The 21,165-nt window shown below is 39.0% G+C and overlaps 1 protein-coding gene across 3 annotated transcripts in view; it reads right to left on the reverse strand.

Moving 5' to 3' along the window:
* ARMH3 (armadillo like helical domain containing 3) overlaps window positions 1–21,165 on the reverse strand; it is a 156,404-nt gene that overhangs the window by 33,948 nt on the left and 101,291 nt on the right. The window lies entirely within an intron of this gene.

The raw sequence follows: 21,165 nt of genomic DNA on the forward strand, positions 1-21,165 counted from the left end.
AGAGTCCTCCAGACAAGAAACAGGACCCAAGGGGATGTCCACTAGGGGGCCCCGGTGCTTCAATCAGAAAGAAAAGTAGTCTGCTCTAACTTGGGAGAACAGGGTACTCAGTAAAGCTGGGCCACCCATGTTGGCTAAACACAGTCTCTCAAGAGGCTGAGCTTCATCAAAGCCTAGAAGCCACCTTCACACTTGTTAGTAAATTGTTTCAAACCAAAATTTTATTTCCAGCTGTTCAAACCAAAATCTGAGTATTATTTTCAAACAGTCCCTCTCCATCACTAGCTCACATCCAAGGTCCCCCAATCTTATCAAATCTACCTCTCAAAAAGCTCTAAAATAAACTGGGTACAAATGGCATGTGCCTATAGTTTGAGCTACTCGGGAGGCTGAGGTGGGAGGATAGCTTGAGCCCAGGAGTTCAAGGCTGCAATGTGCTATGATCATGCCTGTGAATAGCCACTGCACTCCAGCCTGAGCAACACAGACTCCCGATTCAAAAAAAAAAAAAGCCGGGCGCGGTGGCTCACGCCTGTAATCCTAGCACTCTGGGAGGCCGAGGTGGGCGGATCATTTGAGCTCAGGAGTTCGAAACCAGCCTGAGCAAGAGCGAGACCCCATCTCTACTAAAAATACAAAGAAATGATATGGACAGCTAAAAATATATATATAAAAAAATTAGCCGGGCATGGTGGTGCATGCCTGTAGTCCCAGCTACTCGGGAGGCTGAGACAGGAGGATCGCTTGAGCTCAGGAGTTTGAGGTTGCTGTGAGCTAGGCTGAAGCCACGGCACTCACTCTAGCCTGGGCAACAGAGTGAGACTCTGTCTCAAAAAAAAAAAAAAAATCTCTGGAATCTGAAATAAATAAATTTCCCTAAAACCAATGCCTTGGTGTAGGTTCTTGTTGTTTCTTGCCTGGTGTAGCAGAAAGAGCAAAGGTTTTAGATCAGGGTTTCACATGAGTCCATACTGATACAAATAAATAATTAAATAAATGAGAAGAGACATCTTTCTTTCTTTTTTTTTTTTTTTTTTTTTTGAGACAGAGTCTCACTCTGTTGCCCAGGCTAGAGTGAGTGCCGTGGCGTCAGCCTAGCTCACAGCAACCTCAAACTCCTGAGCTCAAACGATCCTCCTGCCTCAGCCTCCCGAGTAGCTGGGACTACAGGCATGCGCCACCATGCCCGGCTAATTTTTTCTATATATATATTTAGCTATCCATATAATTTCTTTCTATTTTTAGTAGAGATGGGGTCTCGCTCTTGCTCAGGCTGGTCTCGAACTCCTGAGCTCAAACGATCCGCCCACCTCGGCCTCCCAGAGTGCTAGGATTACAGGCGTGAGCCACCGCGCCCGGCCGAGACATCTTTCTTATAGAACAATTTCAAATAGTATACGTAGATACTTCTCCCTATAGGAAGTGACATTTAATTCCCACTGTCACTGAGGATGGGCTAGATTCAATGACATTCCAAAGAATAGAGTAGCAAATGGGAACAATGGTAACTTTACAGTAAAGAAACATGGCAAACACTACCTTAACCAAATGATGGCGCTTAACATTTCCAGTGATATCATGTGGATATCATGGGATCCTGGGTATATTCTTATGAGAAGGGCATTCTATCTCTGTTGTATTCTTCCAAAAACCCATAATCCCAGTCTAATCATAAGAAAGACATTAGACAAACCCATGGGGACATTCTACAGGATACCTGACCAGTAGTACTCTTTCATACATTAAATGTCATGAAAAACAAGACTTAAGAAATTGTCACAGATCAGAGGACATCTGGGAGACATGACAACGAAAAGCAGTATGGTACCTTGGACTGGATCCTGAATAGAAAGAGGACATTAATGGATAAACTGGTAACATCTAAATAAAATATGGAATTTAGTTAATAATAATGTATTAATGTCAGTTTCTGAATGTTGATAAATATACCATGGTACATTAAGATGGGGAAACTAGGCTGAGTATGTGCAGGAACTCTGTGAATTATTGCACTGTTTCTGTAAATCTAAAATTATTCTAAAATAAAAAGTTTATTAAAACATGTGTGTATATGATATAGCATAACAAATCAGTATTTTCTTTTATACCTTATTGATAGTAAAGAATTATAGAACCATTTAATCTAATTCAGGCAATAAAAACATAAGACAGAAACTTTAAAAAAAAATCATGGTTTGGAATTCTGGTTGGTATTATGACTGATTTTTGACAAGCTATTCTCACCAGAGGAAAAAAAAAAGGGAATAATGAGATAGACAGACTTAGCACAGTACCTGGGAATAGTACATTGTTGACATACAATAAGTGTGACAATTGTGAGAAAATACATTTTTGTTGTTTGAGCCACCTACTCTTTGATATTTTGTTATGGGAGCCTGAGCAGACTAATATACAGATGTTCTACTCTCCATAAGAACCCTGGCATTTGGGCAAAGCAACTGCAAATCCAGAGTCAGTCAGTCTTTATTTTTTATTTATTTATTTATTTTTTGAGACAGGGTCTCACTCTGTTGCCCGGGCTAGAGTGCTGTGGCATCAGCCTAGCTCACAGCAACCTCAAACTCCTGGGCTCAAGCAATCCTCCTGCCTCAGCCTCCCGAGTAGCTGGGTCTACAGTCATGCGCCACCATGCCCGGCTAATTTTTTCTATATACTTTTAGTTTTCCAGCTAATTTCTTTCTATTTTCAGTAGAGACGGGGTCTCGCTCTTGCTCAGGCTAATCTCCAACTCCTGAGTTCAAATGATCCTCCCGCCTTGGCCTCCCAGAGTGCTAGGATTACAGGCGTGAGCCACTGCATCTAGCCCAGAGTCAGTCTTTAGCAAAGTAGTAGAGCAGACAAGTCAGCATCTCATGCAGTGACTTCCTCTCTTTGTACCATTTACATTGTGTTACTGTTTCCTTCTCTTCTGTAAGTGCATCACTCTGAGATTCCATGCTACAAAAGTTCCAATTATTAATACAAATGCCACCAATGTAGCCACATGGGTTACATGCTTCTCAGGCAAAGTGGACCTGGTGGTGGCAGGAGGAAAACAAGCTCACTGAGCCACTGACTAGGGAGAACAGTTTAACTCCTGGTAATATGCATGATATACTTAAATTAAGAATCCTGCATTGCATTTGGCAAAGGATGTCAATTTTTGGCTGCTGGAATAGTATGTTAGGGGTAGAGTTAGCAGGTGAGAAGAAAGGTTCTCTTATTCTCAACAATCTTGACTATTTTTTCTTTTAACAAAAGCTGGAGCTGCTCATGTTATTGAGAGAGAGAGAGAGAGGTACAACCAACCAGAACTAGGAAAAGGATTTAAAAAAATACAAGTAATAAGGTCCAAAGAAAGGGAAAGGAGTACTTTCCCAGTGGGAAAAGGGAATATAATTTCTAACCAAACCTCCAGCTTTCCTGAAACTGGATCTAGAAACTCCATGAGAGCAGGGACCAAATTTATTCTGCTTACCAATAAATACTCAGGACTTTAGCAAAATGCTTGGCACACTGATCAATTTTTTTTTTTTTTTTAGATGAGGTCTTCCTATATTGCCCAGGCTGGCCTTGAACTCCAGGACTCAAGGGATCCTCCAGCCTCAGCCTCCCAAGTAGCTGGCTATAGGCACATGCTACTGTGCTCCGCCCTGATTCAATTTTAAAAATTGAATGAATGAATAAATGAATTTTTGTTCAGTCTCACCACAAGTAAGCTTCTGTACTTCTGGAGATCCATGACCATGAGCTATTCTCCCAAAGTATGGAAATAACAAAAACATTTTAGCCCTATTCCAGGAGAAAAGGTGACTCAGACATGAATAGCTATCCTCCAAAGAAGGAACCCAAGTTGTCACTGAAGACAATAAAGCTTTCTCTTCCTCTTAAGTCAAACCATGAAGCTAGAAGAAAGCTTTCTGGCATTTCTTGTTAAAGAAATCTAGTATCTTCTAAAAGTAAGCCTAAGTTTTGTTTGTTTGTTTTGGGGTGGGGAGGATGAGGTGAGGAGTGGGGGAGAGTGTTATATTCTGATATTGGGCCTCGCAATGCCACTGAATTAGAAAGCCCCAAAGGTGAAGGGAAAAAGAAATAGACAACGTCATAGTAAAGAGAAATTGTTAAGCCAGCCACAGTGAGGGACAGCTTTGTGCCCAATGCATCTCTAAGGGCAGCAATCTGGGCCACCCTCCAATGCAACTGTCAACTTCTGACTGCTGAAGCAGAGGTCACTTATACAGACTGAAGCAAAATGAAGTAGACGGATGGAACAGCAAGGCTGAGCAGCAAACTGGCTGGGGATTTCTTGGTCCATTTTTAACTTATTCTCTCTTGCTCATGACTCTGTAAAGCAGCTCTCTTTTCCTGTGCTGAGTGGTTGATGGCTGAGACACATAGTTAATGCCCAACTTATCCAAAATAAGCATGGAAATGTTACCTTAACAACGTAGGCAATACAGCTTAAGAGAAAATGTGGATTCTTCTTCATATCCAGTATAAATCTAAAGCAAATCCTCCACAATGCAATTTCTCACAATCTTACCTATCTCCCATGGACAGAAGCATCTAAGAGTTTTTTATGAAACAATAAATAAATAATAGTTTCATCCAGAAGTTCAGAACATGGTGATGGTTTCATTACTAAGAGACCTGAAGGAAGCAGACTGTCTCTAAAAGCTGCTGTGTAAATCCTTCAGTCAGAAAGGGGACAAACAGGCAAAGCTTGTTTAGGGGAAAAGTTTCTGTAGCTCTTATTCCAAGGAAGGAGGAAACATAACTGGTATACTCAACATGGTGTATATGAGAAGATTCTTAAATATTTCACCCTAAAATTATTACCATAAGGCTACCAGATTTACATTAAAGAGTCTTTATGGGTGAATATCTGAAGCTTAGTAAAAATTTTGGATTTTAAGCATCAACCTTATAAGATAGCTATAACCTTGTATTTTCAAATGTTTGCTAAACATTTCCAGCTGGATGTCTTCCTTTCATTTACGTAGTTTTCTTCACATGGAATGCTATTTCTCTTCAACACTAAAAAGCCTAAGTCTTATTTTTCCTTGAAGGCCCAGTTAAAATACCATTGCTTCCCTGTACAACATGGTACACATAATAGAAAAAAAGCAAGGCCTTAGAGGAAGTAGAACTGAGTTAAAATCCTGATTCCTCCACTTATTAACTATATGACTTTGGGCAAGAGATCAACCTCTCTGAATACCAGTTTTTTTTTTTTTTTTATCTGGTTGGATTGAATTTCCAAAGCTTTCCTCTGTGTTTTCCTATATACCATCTAACTTGCCCTAAAGGGAATTTTTTTCAAAGTGGTCTCTTTTTTCCTAGACCAATCCAGTGATATACTACAGAGTATATTCCCCGGTATCTGGGGATAAAAGACAAGAAGACCATCACATCTATAATTGCTTCTACCTGGAAAACACTCAAATATACAGGTAAAAGACTGGCTTCTGAGAAAGGGTAAAGGTATGACGGAATGGTATGTGACAGTCGTTAAAATGGTTTATCTGAGGTTGAGTTATTTAATTTTAAACTAATATTTCTTTTCACCTTCAGAATTGCCTCACAGACTCCCATTTCATGCAGTAATAAGCTTCCTTCTTCATGGAGTCAATGAATCTTCAGCCCATCCAATTCAACAACAACAAAAAAAGCAATTTCCCTTGATGCCTGTTAACAACAGTACATTACAAGCCTCAGAGACTCTGCTGATTAACATTAAACAAAATAAAACCTCAAATAAGAATACTTCCTAACCTTTTTAATTTGAAACTAATCAAAACGTCAGCAACTGACCTGTTAGGACTATCCCTATAACTTACTCCCTAAGTATTAGGTCTTAACCTTTTCATGCCAATTATCCCCCTTCTTAAACTACTGTCCCTGTCACCATTCTCTTCAGGACCACAGACACAAAAATGGAACCTTATTATATAAAAGGCATTTTGACAACCAACAGGAAGGATGAGCTACTGGCTAGTGCATATGGTTGCTTACCTTACCCAATGATCCAGTTATGTAAATTGGCCTAAGTAGAGAATGATTTATTTGTGCACATAAATTTATTGGTTGAAGGGAGTGGAAAAGAGTATGTATCTTTGACTACACCTTAGTAACCCTCATATTTTAACCTGGGAATGATTTGAGTCAGCACTTCTCTTAATTTCTAGGTGAGAAACACATGTGAATAACCAGGTAGGTTATTCACCCACTGACTACATTTTCATCAAAGCTCTGCATTAGGCAGGTGAAGGTTGACAATTCATTAAGCTAGAGGGAAACAGAAGAGGGTTAATGTATATGAAATGTACATGTACACAGCCTGAGGGGCATCTGCCTCATTTTCTGAAGCTGTGTGCATGACTACACATTGTGGCAGTTTGGGCTTTCTACCTTGATGCATGACTTTGCCCAGTGTAGGTTTACACCTCATCACCTGCTGGAAATTAAGCAATTGGTTATAGCTACTTTGCTTGAAAAATGAGTTAATTTCTAGTTATTGTTGCCCTATACCATAGATTTAAGCCAAGTAAGATGCCATGGATTTTTAAACTTTGGCTAAATTATCTCCTCTAGCACTGCCATAAGAGAGAAATGGAATTTATTTCTGCTTTAGGCATCAGCCTGATATTTTTTCACTGTTTCCACAATCACAATGCATGTAAACGAGGCAGAATGAGCCACAGGAGTTGAAAAAAACCACAAAAGTCAAATGGACCATCTACATTTCCATAAAAGGCATCACTTAATTCATTCCGCTTAGAAATTGTCTATTTTTTATTAAATCTTTCTCTCAATAAATGAAAAGAGGCTCCAAAACTTTCATAAAGTTAAATACCTACAAGATTAACCTATCCCTGCTCAGATGCATTACTCTGTGCTTCAGATTCCCTTACTCTGTCTCTAGCAGCAGGTCAGAAGTTACTACTGGCAGTGTTGCTGTGACTACACAATGAAAACCTTTAATAACCTTTAGAATTGGTTTGGTCCTGGGTTTCCTATCTCCAGAAGTAAGACCCCTCTACACTCTCAGAAACACCTAGAAGATATAAAGGAGTAAAATAGGCCATGGGAAAATATATATTAGATTTTCTGTCCCTCTTCAGGACACAAGAAAATCCTAATGCATACCTAGAAGAAATTTTGAAGCAGTGGAGATCAGCTCAAAAACCCAAGAAGTGAAATAACTTTATTTTTTTTTTTTTTTTTTTTGTTGAGACAGAGTCTCACTTTGTTGCCCAGGCTAGAGTGAGTGCCGTGGCGTCAGCTTAGCTCACAGCAACCTCAAACTCCTGGGCTCAAGCGATCCTACTGCCTCAGCCTCCCGAGTAGCTGGGACTACAGGCATGCGCCACTATGCCCGGCTAATTTTTTCTATATAGATTTTTAGGTGTCCATATAATGTGTTTCTATTTTTAGTAGAGACGGGGTCTCGCTCAGGCTGGTCTCGAACTCCTGACCTTGAGCAATCCACCCGCCTCGGCCTCCCAGAGTGCTAGGATTACAGGCGTGAGCCACCGCGCCCGGCCGAAATAACTTTAAATTAATGATGAACATTCCAATCCCTTGAATATGAATCAAGAACTTTAAAAAAAAAACTGGCATGAGACAAAAACCTGAAATATTTTAATTACATCTCATTCCCATTAGCCCAATTAGTCAATTTATTGTAAGACATTTACTTTTTAAGCATGGGGAGGGTAGGAGGACAGAAAAATGAGCAATTGACTAATCTAGGCTTCTTTTCCCATCATTTCAAAATAAAGGTAAATTATTTTACCTTTGTATCACATGCTAGACTGGGGAGGGAGAGAGATATTCTGTGAATCCTATACCAGTTAGAGAAAAAGAGGCATATGGATCCCAAACTAAACTGAAAGAGCCATACATAAACCTTAATGGTGGAAAAGGAGGAATAAGCGTCTCATGTACAAAAAGAGGAAGAAGGCTGCCAAGATTTCCAAGTGGTCCAGTGTGGGCCACATGGATCCCATACTAGATAGAAGAGGTCCTGATGTTCATGCACAGGAGAGATGAGATGGTGGGCCATATGGATCACATCCCGGTTTCAAGTACTCCAGGAAAAGAATGAAATTAAAAGACACGGAAACAGGTTTATACTCCATCCCACAGGGACCTTTTAGAACTCCTCAGGAAAGGCAATCAGTGAGTCTGCCAAAGTAATTAAGCAAGCAAACACTTACCATAAAGCTCACATCAGTTAAGTGAACAGAGATGAATCTTATTACAGTCCACTGTCAGCTCTGAGCCTGCAGGTGCTAAGCACTGAGATACAGCATTCCTCGGTCCTGGCTGCTCGCCCACCCACTGTGACAGAGAGCAAGGCCCTTCTCATCAGCTCTGAAAAAGCAGGTTGCTTTCACCTGCTCTGGCAGTGACTTATGTTGCCATCGGAGAGATCCTAACACAGGTGGCTTCCTGTAAGAAGCTATGAGGTAGATACCGAAGGCAGATGGTGAGGTTGGCTACAGAAGGGAGCCTTGAGAGGACAGGTGTGGGAGAAAAGGGAGCTGGGTAGCAGTTCTGTTAGTGAGGTAAAGAGAATGGGATAGTTTAGTAAATCAAGAAATAAAAAAATAAATGAAGAATAAACAAGCTGCCCAAAGTATTGACCCATTCTGCCTAAGTGAAGTTGATAGTATCTCTCTCCCTCTCTCTCTTCTGAAAACCGAAAAAGTTAAAACATCATTGTAATCAATATACTTTCTTCTCAGGCAGAGAAATATTACTGAGGGATGTTGCTTTTCCAATGTTAATGACAACCTCAATATCAGCTTTATTAATAATGAGTTTGCATCAAAGCTAATGGGTCAGATTTTCTCAACCTAATCAGCAGCTATTATTTAACAAAATCTTTCTTTCTGCAAATAATTTTGAGACTCAGAATGAAAGTCCCAAACAGACTAAATGCCAACCTACTAAGTCAGAGACTCAGAAAGCTTTTTTTTTTTTTTTTTTTGGAGAAATAGTCTCACTATGTTGCCCTGAGTAGAGAGTGCCATGGCGCTAGCCTAGCTCACAGCAACCTCAAACTCCTGGGCTCAAGCGATTTTCCTGCCTCAGCCTTCCGAGTAACTGACACTACAGGCATGTGCCAAGACACCCAGCTAATTTTTCTATTTTTAGTAGAGATGGGGTCTCCCTCTTGCTCAGGCTGGTCTTGAACTCCCGAGCTCAAGCGATCCTCCCGCCTTGGCCTACCAGAGTGATAGGATTACAGGCATGAGCCACCGGGCCCCGGCCCACAGAAAGCTTTTATTCAACAGAAACGCTCACAAGGGGAAGACTGTAAGAGTAGCCATGGAAACAAATTCAAAAATCACATAACATTTAAAAAACTAATCAAAGACCACATGTCTATCACTCAGAGGAGTAGATATGAATAGACAGAAGTAGGTAGGCCCGTGTGTCCAGAAACCAGTAAATCTCTAACTTATCACAGAGAGGAGATCCTAAAGACATTGCTAGGAGACAGACATGATCAGCCAATTGAAGAAATGCCATGGACTGGGCTTGTGACTGAAATTGACACTGGGGGTTTCCCAGCACATGCACACACAGGCACTCATATATCTGTGCTTCTTTCTGGGCCTAGAACAAGAGCAAACAACAAGCCAGTAGAAAGTGATTTGCAACCTTACTTTCTACCACAGCTCTTTGTTTGCAACAGGGCCTGCGGTTGGTTTCCTTACATTTAAAGGCAGTGGGAGGTAGGAAAAGGAGGGGAAACTACATGACTACTACTCAAGACCAAGCAGTGCTGCCCAGGAGAGGACTTAATAGGAGGATAAATTTGGGGCCCAATTCTTTGACAGCACCTCCAGTAATAGCTAGTAAAGCAGGGGGTGAAAGCCAAATACTAAACATTCATCATAATAGTGCAACAAGAGGAAGGTCTTTAGGGGAGAGTCTGTGAAATTCCAGAGTAAGAAAATGAAGCCCATGTGGGGGGTGAGGCAGTTGGCTCTGGCAGATTGTCACTACAGGAGGCTAGGTATAATTGTTTTATGCTCACAAAGAGGTTATTAGCTGCTTTCTCTTCAGTATGCCAGAAAGAGTGGTAGATTTTTCCCCTCCTGAAAAGGTGATGCTACCAAAAGGAGAAATTTAGTTTTGAAGTGAATACAGAACTTTGTTTACACTATAAGTACCATTTTAGAAAGAGAGAATGTCTGTATTTTCTCCTCTTCCCTTACTCTGCAAATTGATTGCTTTCTCGTATAGTCAAGGAATATTTTGTCCCCAGAAGAAAGTTCTATGTTATCTGAAGTTAACGGTTTATCAGCACTACCCATGACTCTTGATCATTCAGGCTGTGAGACAAACATCCAAATACCTACTATGTGCAGGCACTGTGCTAGGCAATGGGGGAGGTGAATAAAATATGATTCAAAATATCACGGAGCTTATAGATGGAAGAGATACATACCACAGACACACAATTTCATTATGAAGTGGTAAGGGCTAAAACAGACAAAAAGTAGACAAGGGGTATCGTGGGAGCATAGAGGAGGGGTAGTTAGCCCACGCTGTGGGCTTCAAAAGGGCATCCTGAAGGAGATGGTGCTTGAGTAGAGTCTTGAAATATGAATTAGTTTACAAGACCAGTGCTCTAATCCCTGAGCTATAGAGCCCTCGCCTATGAATTAGTTTAATCAGGCAAGGAAGGTGAGAATGTGTTGGCACATTTTATTACAGAGACTAATACCCAACTTTTAATAAATCAAATGAAAGAAACCTTACTAGTTAAACTAGGTTCATGCATTCAATAAACAATCAAAGAGAAGAGGTATATTAAATAGTTTCCTTTCCATTTTAAATTTTTTCCAGCTAACGGGGAACAGGACAACTTTTGTGAAAGCCACAAGACCTCTGCCTGTTGGGGCCCTGTTTACACCTGTTTGCTCAGTGCTGACTCAAAGATGCTCATGGAGATGGGCTAGGGCAGGTTCTGTACCTCCTCTCCCCAAAATTAAATGTAAACACAAAGCAATTTTCTCAGTTGAAGTTAAGTCATTCAGGCTTGTATGGCAGTGGATGGATCTCAGCTATGCTGTGCTCACCCTATGCAGTGTGTCAGTCTCCAGCTGGTGATGCAGCTGCTTCACTTAAAGCCACACTGAAGTCTTTAGTCTCTGATCTCCACCAAACCACACTGAAGAGACTAAATGGCTCTGCTTTGCAGCTGCCTGTTATTTATAAGAGTGTCCTTGGTTCTCTTTTGGCTTATGAGATAATAATACACATTTGAGAAGGTCCTCAGTGAGAAACACAAGGAAGAAACTTTAACCCCATGAAAAGCCTGAGAAAACAACTTACTGCCAAGAGCAGTAAGGCATCCAAACACCTACACCAGTGTCACATGAAACAGCATCAGAACACACAGAGATTCCTTCCACAAGGCCTCTAGCTTACATAAATGACAACAACCCACCACTCAGCCAATGAGAAGGTTTTAAGACATCTTTAAAATCATTTATAATTCAGTGAATCTGCAAAGATAAAAATAGCATTAATTGCCTTGACTTGTTACTTAAAGAAAAACAATGCATAATGCTATCAATAATTCACTTCAAAGTGGCTTTAGTTGTTTCAAACACCCATTTTGGATAATTAAAACCTTTCAGCTGTCCTCTTGTTACTCTGGAGGGAACTGGAAGTCAGTAAATTCTGCTATGTTGGGATAAACAATTCAGCTCATCACTGAGAAAGGGGACTTTCTGGTAACAATTCCAAAGCATACTTCCTGGCTATACTAGGTTAATCCAGGAGCTGTCAAGACTATATTTCCTCTTGTCTATTAAGATCTGAAGCAGACATTTATAATGGGGCACCACAGACACATTGAGGGAGCACAACCAGTGGGGAAGTCCTTCAAGCTCTTCTTAGGCATCTCAATATCCATTTCCCTAGCTTAGGGCCTGAGGTCAGGTGATGATTCCCGAAGACAGTGATGGCAATATAAAGGCCTTGGAAGATGAAACCATTCATTCCAGCTATCCATTCGTTCATTCAATATTTATTGTACTATACTGCACTGTGCTGGGGCAGAGATTACAGAAGTAAAAAAGGTCATGGTCCCTGTCCTTAGGAGCTCACCACTTAGTGATGGACAGACATGTAAACAATCATACCACAATGTGATAAACGCTCTAAGAGAGAAATGTACAAAGTCCTGTGGCAATGCAGGTGTGCATTGTCCTGCCTCAAAGAATTCAGGAAACTTTCAAGGAAGGTTACATCTAAGCTAGATTTTGAAGCATAAACAAGATTTTGATACGTGAAAAGAGGAGTGGGAAGACATTCAATGTAAAAGCAATGTGCACAGAGGTATGGCATTTGAGACTCTGTGACCAAGTCTAATTCGGCCAGATCTTAGGATAGATGGGAGAGTGACAGCAAATGAGGATAGAAAAGTAGGCTGGGATCACGGTGTCAGGCAAAAAATTTGAGTGTTACCCTATCCCTAACAATGATAAGGAATCAAGTAAGAATTAAAATCTGGTGGTTTTCCTAGTGAAATATTTCAGATGTCCAAAAAGGAGCAGAAAAGAATACAGTGAATGCTTGTATAATCACCATCCAACTGAAGAAAGCATTGCAAATACCTTTCAAACCTTCCATGTATTCCTTTTTGATTGCATATCTGTCCTTCTTTTCCCCTGTGTATCATTCTTACACACAGCTTTATTCTTTTACTAAATATGAATGTCTCTAAACAACACATATCATTTTTCTGTGTTCTTAAACTTTATGTACATGTTATCTTATTTAACAACACATATCATTTTTTTGTGTTCTTAAACTTTATGTACATGTTATTATACATTCTGCAACTTATTTTATTCAATATATTTGTGAGATTTATATTGATTTTTGTAGCTTTAGACAACCTTCAGTACTGTGTAACATTCTATTGTGTAAATATACCACAATTCATTCTCCTATTGACAGAATTGTAGGTGGTTTCCAGTTTTTTTCCTGGTATTATAAGCAATACTTCAATAAATATTCTTATTTATGTATCATTGTTTGAGAAAGTTTCTCAAGGAAATATACCTATGGATGAAATTACTAGGTCATCAGGTTGTGCAGCTTTGACTTCACTAGATACTTGCCAAACTGCCCTCAAAGTGACGCTACCAACATATACTCCCAGTTTGAAGACCTATGCTTCTGAAATCCAACTCTAGTGATGGAATACATTGAATAGTGAAATAAGGGAAAGTCTGAATGCAGAAAGGACAGTTAAGAGGCTCTTGTAATATGAAAGATTATGTAGCCTTGAACTCAAATAGTGGCTGTAGAACTGGAGAAGAATTTACTTGAGAAAGATTTAGAAGGTAGAGCTGAAAGAATCTACTGACTAGATAGATGATGGAGAGAGAAGAATTTAAAGTAACTTTAAGATTTCTACTTTAGGCAACTGAACACATGATGACACCATTAATTGAAATAGTAAACACAGGAGGAAGAGGTTCTTAAATTGTAGGGGGAGGGCAATAGGCATATTCTTCAGAATGTCAAGTTTGAGGTACTCATGGGATCCCTAGGTAGGGTATGAAGTTCAAGAGGCAAGATCATGCTGATAGGAAAAACTCTGAAGCTTGTTCACCTAGAGAGCTACAAAGAATCAGATATGTAGGTTCAAAATAGTTAAGGATAAAATCAAGAGAACAGCACTTTCTACCAGTTAACACTAGTTTCGCTCTTCTAGAAAAAAATAGTCAGTTATATGCTCCATGATACAAGGTACCCTTCCCTTGAACTAATTCTATATCTGACTTTCCACCTGTCTAGACTAAAGCCTTCAGTTTAAGATGGAACAAGCAGGGATGAAAGAAGACAGTTTCATAACACTAGACCTCAGAGAGCTACCATGCTGTGCTTTAAATGTCTACCAAAGGGGAAACGACCTGACATCCTATTTGACAAACGAAACAAGGCTTGTTTCCTTTAAGTGTATCCTATTCAGATACACTTAAATATTTCTATAATTTGCTATATTCTGAACTCCTTGCTCTTGTAGATCTATGGAAAGGTACTTTTTAAGTAAGAAGGTAGTTTTTACCGAGTAGTTATGGTGAATACTTCCTCATTCTCTTCCTAATTTCAACAAAGTTTGAACAGAAGCTCAAGAACTGGGACAATAGTTTTGATTCTGCAGTTTCACTCTAGTGGTATAGAGGAATAGCTGGGAAGCTATTAAAGCTCCAGTGTCAGGCCCATTTTTCAGCAGTAACTGTCCTTGGAAAACGCAAAGTTAAAACCTAGCATGAGGCCGGGCGCGGTGGCTCACGCCTGTAATCCTAGCACTCTGGGAGGCCGAGGTGGGCGGATCGTTTGAGCTCAGGAGTTCGAGACCAGCCTGAGCAAGAGCGAGACCCCATCTCTACTAAAAATAGAAAGAAATTATATGGACAGCTAAAAATATATATAGAAAAAATTAGCCGGGCATGGTGGTGCATGCCTGTAGTCCCAGCTACTCAGGAGGCTGAGACAGGAGGATCGCTTGAGCTCAGGAGTTTGAGGTTGCTGTGAGCTAGGCTGACGCCATGGCACTCACTCTAGCCTGGGCAACAGAGTGAGACTCTGTCTCAAAAAAAACAAACAAACAAACAAACAAAAAAAAAAAAAAACCTAGCATGATATTTTAATAAAACAATGTGTTGATTTCCCTATTTTTTAGAATCAAGTATAGAAAAAGAGTAGCTGTAAAAACCATGCTAAATCAGGCTTCTATGCCATACTTCAAACCCTAAGGTGAGTAAGGGGTAAACTATTCCCACCCCCTGCCCTACAGTGTGAGGATTTTTTAGCCAACCCACCATTTCAGATCTTCTTCTAGACCTGTGCTGTAGCCACTAGCCACATGTGGCTACAGAACACTTGAAATATGGCCAGTGCAACTGAGGAACTAAATTTTTAATTTTATTAGTTTAAAATTTAAAAACTAAAGCAGTATAAAACATTGTTTCATTAATTACAACTTTATTGTTTTGGTAGGGCTACATTTCATTTTAACAACTGCACTGTATAAGATATAACTGCTGTACATGTGTCAGGCATGTATATTATATTTCTAGTACTATATGTAAACACATCATCAATTTAGTTGATGTCAATGGACTGACTCAGTGCAAATGACTTTTTACATATGGATTTAACAACACAATATATTTAATGAATATGTTATGAATCACATGAATTATAGCAGAGTTTCTCAACCTCAGCACTACTGACATTTTAGGCTAATTTGTAGTTAGGGGCTGTCCTAGGCATTGTAGAAAGTTAAGCAACATCCCTGGCTTCTCTACCCACTAGATGCCAAAAGCACGTCCTTCATTACCCAAGTTGTAACAAATGAAACATGTCAAATGTTCCCCAGAGGGCAAAATCACATCAGTTGAGAACGACCAAGTTATAGTGATATTTAAATAAATCAGAATTGGTAATTAAGGTAAAATATTTTTTATTGTTTAATTATAATTAAATTTTGTTTCTAGCTTTAAAATGTAAGTGTCAAAAGATTTTTAAGTGAAGGCATATTATTGATGCAAATTGAGTGGAGATGCAGAAAATAGTACTATGTTCGGAATGTTTATTGCAGTAAAGAAAACATAGTCCGGAAGAAGGTATTCTGCAAGTTTCATGATGAATGTCAACTGCAATGTGCTTCAGCAGGGCAAAATGAAAAGGCTGTAGTGTAAAAAATGTTTTGAGATGATACTAAAGTGAACAATATTAAGAACTATTTTCAGCAAATATAAAGTCAATTTAATAAGAAATTTCTTAACACTAAAACATTAAAAATTAATTTAAAAATAGGTTGTCTGAAATCAGCATTAAATGTTGAATAAAAAATTTTTAATGATTTTTTAACAGGATCTGAGCTTTTATCTTTGGCCACTACAATCATTTTTAGATGAAGATATGGTAAAAAATTATTTCAGTTATGGGCATTTTTGTCAGAAAATTATGAGGAAAAGACTAAAAGAGATACTTTATAAAAAGCAAAAGATCTTCAATTAAGCCACTGAACAACTGCCTATAGAATATAAGACATCTCTAACAATATAAAAAAAATCAATTGATCCAAAAATTTTTAAATTGCAAGTACTTTAGATTCTTTAGAGTTAGATGACACTGCTCAATTAATATTTTTTATACATTTTGTCTTAAAGGACTTCCAAACATACAAAGAAATTTTGCCAATTCACAGCCTAAAAACCTGAACTCAGGGCATAAATATTTTTGAATCTTTCACATCTGCCAATGAAGAATTTGACTGTATTTTTTTTAAAAAAATTCTACCACAATGAATGATATTCTAGCTAAGTGAGGTTAAAGATTCAGATTTATTGGAATTTTAAAACAAGACTGGTGTTTCCCTTCTGCTTCATTCCACTACATGGTACATATTAAAAATATTTGTGCACAGTATTCTGAAGCAGATTCTATGGAAAGTGTTATGGATACAGTTGCTAAAATCATTTGTTATATACCTGCATATGTTATGAATATCACCAGTTCATAGAAAGGTTGAAGGAATTAGAAGACAATGAATTTAATGACTTGGAGTTCTTTGCCAATGCTCATCAGTTGAGCTGTGGAAAAGTTTACAAAGATTTATTACACTGCTAATTCCAACTCAAGATCTTCTTGAAATGAAAGCAATAATCAAAGACATAAAATATTCAATAATCAAAGAAATAATTTAATAATCTAAGAGTTTTGCTCACTTGCACTACATCACATATGAATGAATTAAATGTGAAGCCCCAAGGAAAGGAAAAGCTTATTTTGTGACCTTGTTTGGCCAGGTATTTATATTGAAATGGAAACTTTTCATAATATCAATAAAAATTAACATGGTTTTCTAATGTAAATACATATGTAGGAGATTCTGAATGTGATTGACAACATTATGAAAACTAGCTGCAAAAATTATAAGAAAAATTTGAAAAATGCTTCATTGATATTGATAAATTTAGAGTTGTTTGGCTGGGCATGGTAGCTCACACCTGTAATCCAAGCACTTTGGGAGGTGAGGTAGGAGAATTGCTTGCGCCCAGGAGTTTGAGACCAGCCTGGGCAACAAGGCAAGACTCAGTCTCTACCAAAAATAAAAAAATTAGCTGGGTGTGGTGGCATGCACCTGGAGGCCCAGCCACCTGGGAGGCTGAGGCAGGAGGATCACTTGAGCCCAGGAGTTTGAGGTTGCTGTGAGCTAGGCTGACACCACTGTACTCTAGCTCAGGTGACAGAGACTCTGTCTCAAAAAAAAAAAAAAAAGTATGATAGCTTGTAAGTTTTTCATAGATGCTCTTTATCAGACTGAATAGGCTCTTTTCCATTCCTAGTAGGCTAAAAATTTTTATCAGGAACAAATGCTGGATTTTGCATTTTCCAGGTGACTGACAAACAAAAACCCAAACCAAAACACAGTTCCATATGTACACATTATCTCTGGAAGGGTACCTAAGACAGGGAGAGGGAAAAGGAATTCCTGATTTAGGAGAAAGCTCTTGCTTGAAAGGGCAGACAAAAGGAAGAACACCAGTCTTGAGCAGAGTCAAATGTTCCCAGACTCTTGTGGGAAGATGTCCTCGAGACATTTGGTTAAATTTAGTGCTTAATGTGGCCTCCTCCTTCTCTGAGCTGCCATGATGGCAAAGAAGGGAGGAAACACTTCAGAAACTCTACAGGAGCAAATATTGGGTAGTAAGCAGTAGTTTGTCATCTTCTGGAGCTTTCAAAGGAGCTATAGCGGGAGCACAGCTGTCCTGGTCACATTCTATCCCAGGTATAACAGGATTGTACCCTGGCCTTCAGCCATTCCTCCAAAGTCCTAACTGCAATGGCACTCTACCCTGTGAAATCTTGTCAAATCATGGTACTGTCAATGCAGGTCAGAAGCTAAGGACACAGGGCTGGGTACACAAGAAATGGATAATAAGTAATAAGTGACTAATTAAGTGTTGGCCAAGATGGGCCTTTGTTTCCCAGCTGGAAGAAGTGCTATGTCCCTTATGAATAGTCATTAAATTGCACTTTAAATCTCTTTTGGGATGAAGGGGCATACAAACACAGGATGATGTCACTGCTGACATAAACCTTAATTTCATAGTGTTTCATTATCACTTACTTACCTAGTCAAAAATTTAAAATGTCATCTTATAATTTCTTCTCCTACTAAAACCTATCATTTTTACAAGGTTACTTACAGCTTTTTAATTGCTACTTGCTAGATCCGGCAAGTACTGGTAAACATGCTAAGTCAGGATAAGAAAACAATAGCCATTTGATACATATGGCTATTTGAGAAAGTCCCATTTCTGATTAGTTTAGTTCAACCCTGAACAAAATGATTATAGAGTCCTGCTCCAACAGGAGACTTCATCTAGTATATCTGCATTATTTATCACAGTGGAAGGAAGAAAAGGGGCAGATTTAAAAAAAAAAAAAAAAAAGATACACATCAATATGAGGTTTTAACATATGGGGACTTGGTTGGGGGCCACAGCAGCCTCTTCAGGTCCAGTGCTGAAAATCATTCAGCTGAAAACACTGAAAGACTCAGGGACATTTGCTCCATAAGTCACCCAGGGAATCAGCACCTTGCTAAAACTAATCCACCCAGTTTGGGCCAAAATGATGGCCACACATCTGCTCAGAATAGTCAGCAGTTAGCACACTAAGCTGCAGCCACAGAACTACTTTCAATATTATTGCTGCAAGTAATACAATACTACTACCACCATATAATTTCCTCCCCCCTAGGTTATTTTTAGAGATTGAATAGAGATAGTTCTACACTCAGGGAGGTGCTTCAATTTGGACATGAAAAGCAAACACTATACACACACAGTTCAGATTAGAGACATGGGAGAAAGGGAGAAAGCAGGCACAGCAGCTATGAGCAATAGTTTATCATTTGTGGTTCACCTATCCCTGGGTCCCTGACATTGTGCAAATCTGCCTTATGAGCCCATAGTGTGATGAAGCTTTTTCTTCCAGTCCAAGTGTGGAGGGGTATGGAATTTGTCTCTGAGGTTAGTTCTGGGGACATAAATATCCCTTGGCACTATTCCAAGTCTTAAGCAAACAGTTCAACAGTGGCAGGGCCCAGAAAGATCATATAAACAAAACTTTAAAACAAAAGTTAAATCCACAAAACCCAAATAATTGGATTCAATCCATAAACTGGGGAAATGACCTATGTCTGATGGCTATCAGCTAGGTCCAAGAGTTCCTTAACTATGCTTTCCTTCTCAAAATAACCCTCTCATTGGTATACAGATTTATATAATACTGACATCTAAGGAAAACCATCAGCAACCTACCCACCCATCCCTACTCCCACTCAAAAACAAACAAAACCTTGGAATTTGTAGGCAACATGAAGAAAATCCAAATCCTCGGACTCTATGTCCTGTCACTCAAATTATTTTCAAAAAGTTGCCATAAGGTTCCATAAAGTATGGAAGCAAAGGTCAAAAGTTGAATCTCCTACCCTTCCCTGTGATAATCTATTTCTTTTTCTGATTTTTTAAATTAAAGAATAACTTTCATACAGTAAAATTTACCCTCTTTAAGTGTCATGATGATTAATTTTATGTGTCAACTTGACTGGATTAAGGGATATCCAGATAGCTGGAAAAACATTTCTAGATTTGTCTGTGATGGTATTATACTTCTAGAAGAGAGATTAGCATTTGAATCCCTGGACTGACTGAGTAAAGAAGATCTGTTCTTACCAATGTGAATGGGCATTATCTAATTCATTGAGGGCCCTCCTGAATAGAACAAAAGGCAGAGGAAGGGCAAATTCTCTCTTTCTCTTCCTGAGTTGGGACATCCATCTTTACCTGTCCTTGGACATCTGACATCAGGAGCTACTGGTTCTTCAGCCTTTAGACTCCAGGACTAACACCAATAGACCCCAGGTTCTCAAGCCTTCAGCCTTAGACTGGGAGTTACACCATCAGCTCCCCTGGTTCTTAGGCCTTTGAACTAGGACTGAAATATACCAGTGGGTTTCCTGGTTCACCAGTTTGCAGACAGCTATTGTGAGACTTCTTGGCCCCCATAATCACATGAGCCAATTCCCATAATAAATTTCCTCTTGTATATCCATATACATCTTATTGACCTGTTTCTCTGGAGAACCCTAATACAAGTATATAGTTCTTCTTTTGAAAAATGCATGTATCCATGTAATCAGCACCACAATCAAAATACAAAACCATTTCATCACCCCAAAAGTTCCCCTGTGTTCATTTGTAGTCAACCTCTTCTTCCAACCTCAGCCCCTGGAAACAAATGATCTAAATTGCTCTATAGTTTTGCCATTTCCAGAATATAATATAAATGGAATCATACCGCATGTAGCCTTTTGAGTCTAGATTCTTTCATGTTGCATAATGCAACTGAATTTAACCATGTTGTTCCATGCTGAATAGTATTTCATTATATAGATGTACCACAGTTTGTTCATCCATTCCTCAGTTGAGAGACATTTGGGTTGTCTCCAGTTTTGACTGTGTATGAATAAAGCCACTGTAAACATTTGTCCAGCCCAAGTTTTCATTTCACTTGAGTAAATACCTAGGAGTAAACTGCTGGAAAATCTACTTTGGAAAATATCTGCCTGATTCTATTTATGCTATTTCTATTTAGCAGATATGCATTTTTCCAAGGGAATAGCTGCATTATTTTCTGTGATGCTTCTCTTCCTGGTCTATCTATATCATTTCTCTGCCCTGCAGAGTGCAGGAAACATCTCCAAATCAGTATCACTTACAAACTTCATTAATACTCTGTTTACATTCAGCCCTAGATCATTAATAAAAATGCTAAATATGCCTGACTTTCTCATCAGCACTCTGCAGTATCCTAGGAAACAACAATCTTTCCCAACCTTGTCCCCACTGCCATTTAGCTTTACATTTGTTGTACAGTTCATTTTGCATCAACAGCTTTCTCTATATAGCTTTTCCTCTAAATTATCAATTTTCAATGGAGCCAAGAATCTTTAGTATATCATCTTTAATAACTATAGGAAAACCAAACAGAGCTTTTCCCAACTCATTCACAGTTAGTGTATTTTTTGCAAATAATGGA

Source organism: Eulemur rufifrons, chromosome 28 (genome assembly GCF_041146395.1).
Source record: "Eulemur rufifrons isolate Redbay chromosome 28, OSU_ERuf_1, whole genome shotgun sequence".
NCBI classification, from domain to species: domain Eukaryota; kingdom Metazoa; phylum Chordata; class Mammalia; order Primates; family Lemuridae; genus Eulemur; species Eulemur rufifrons.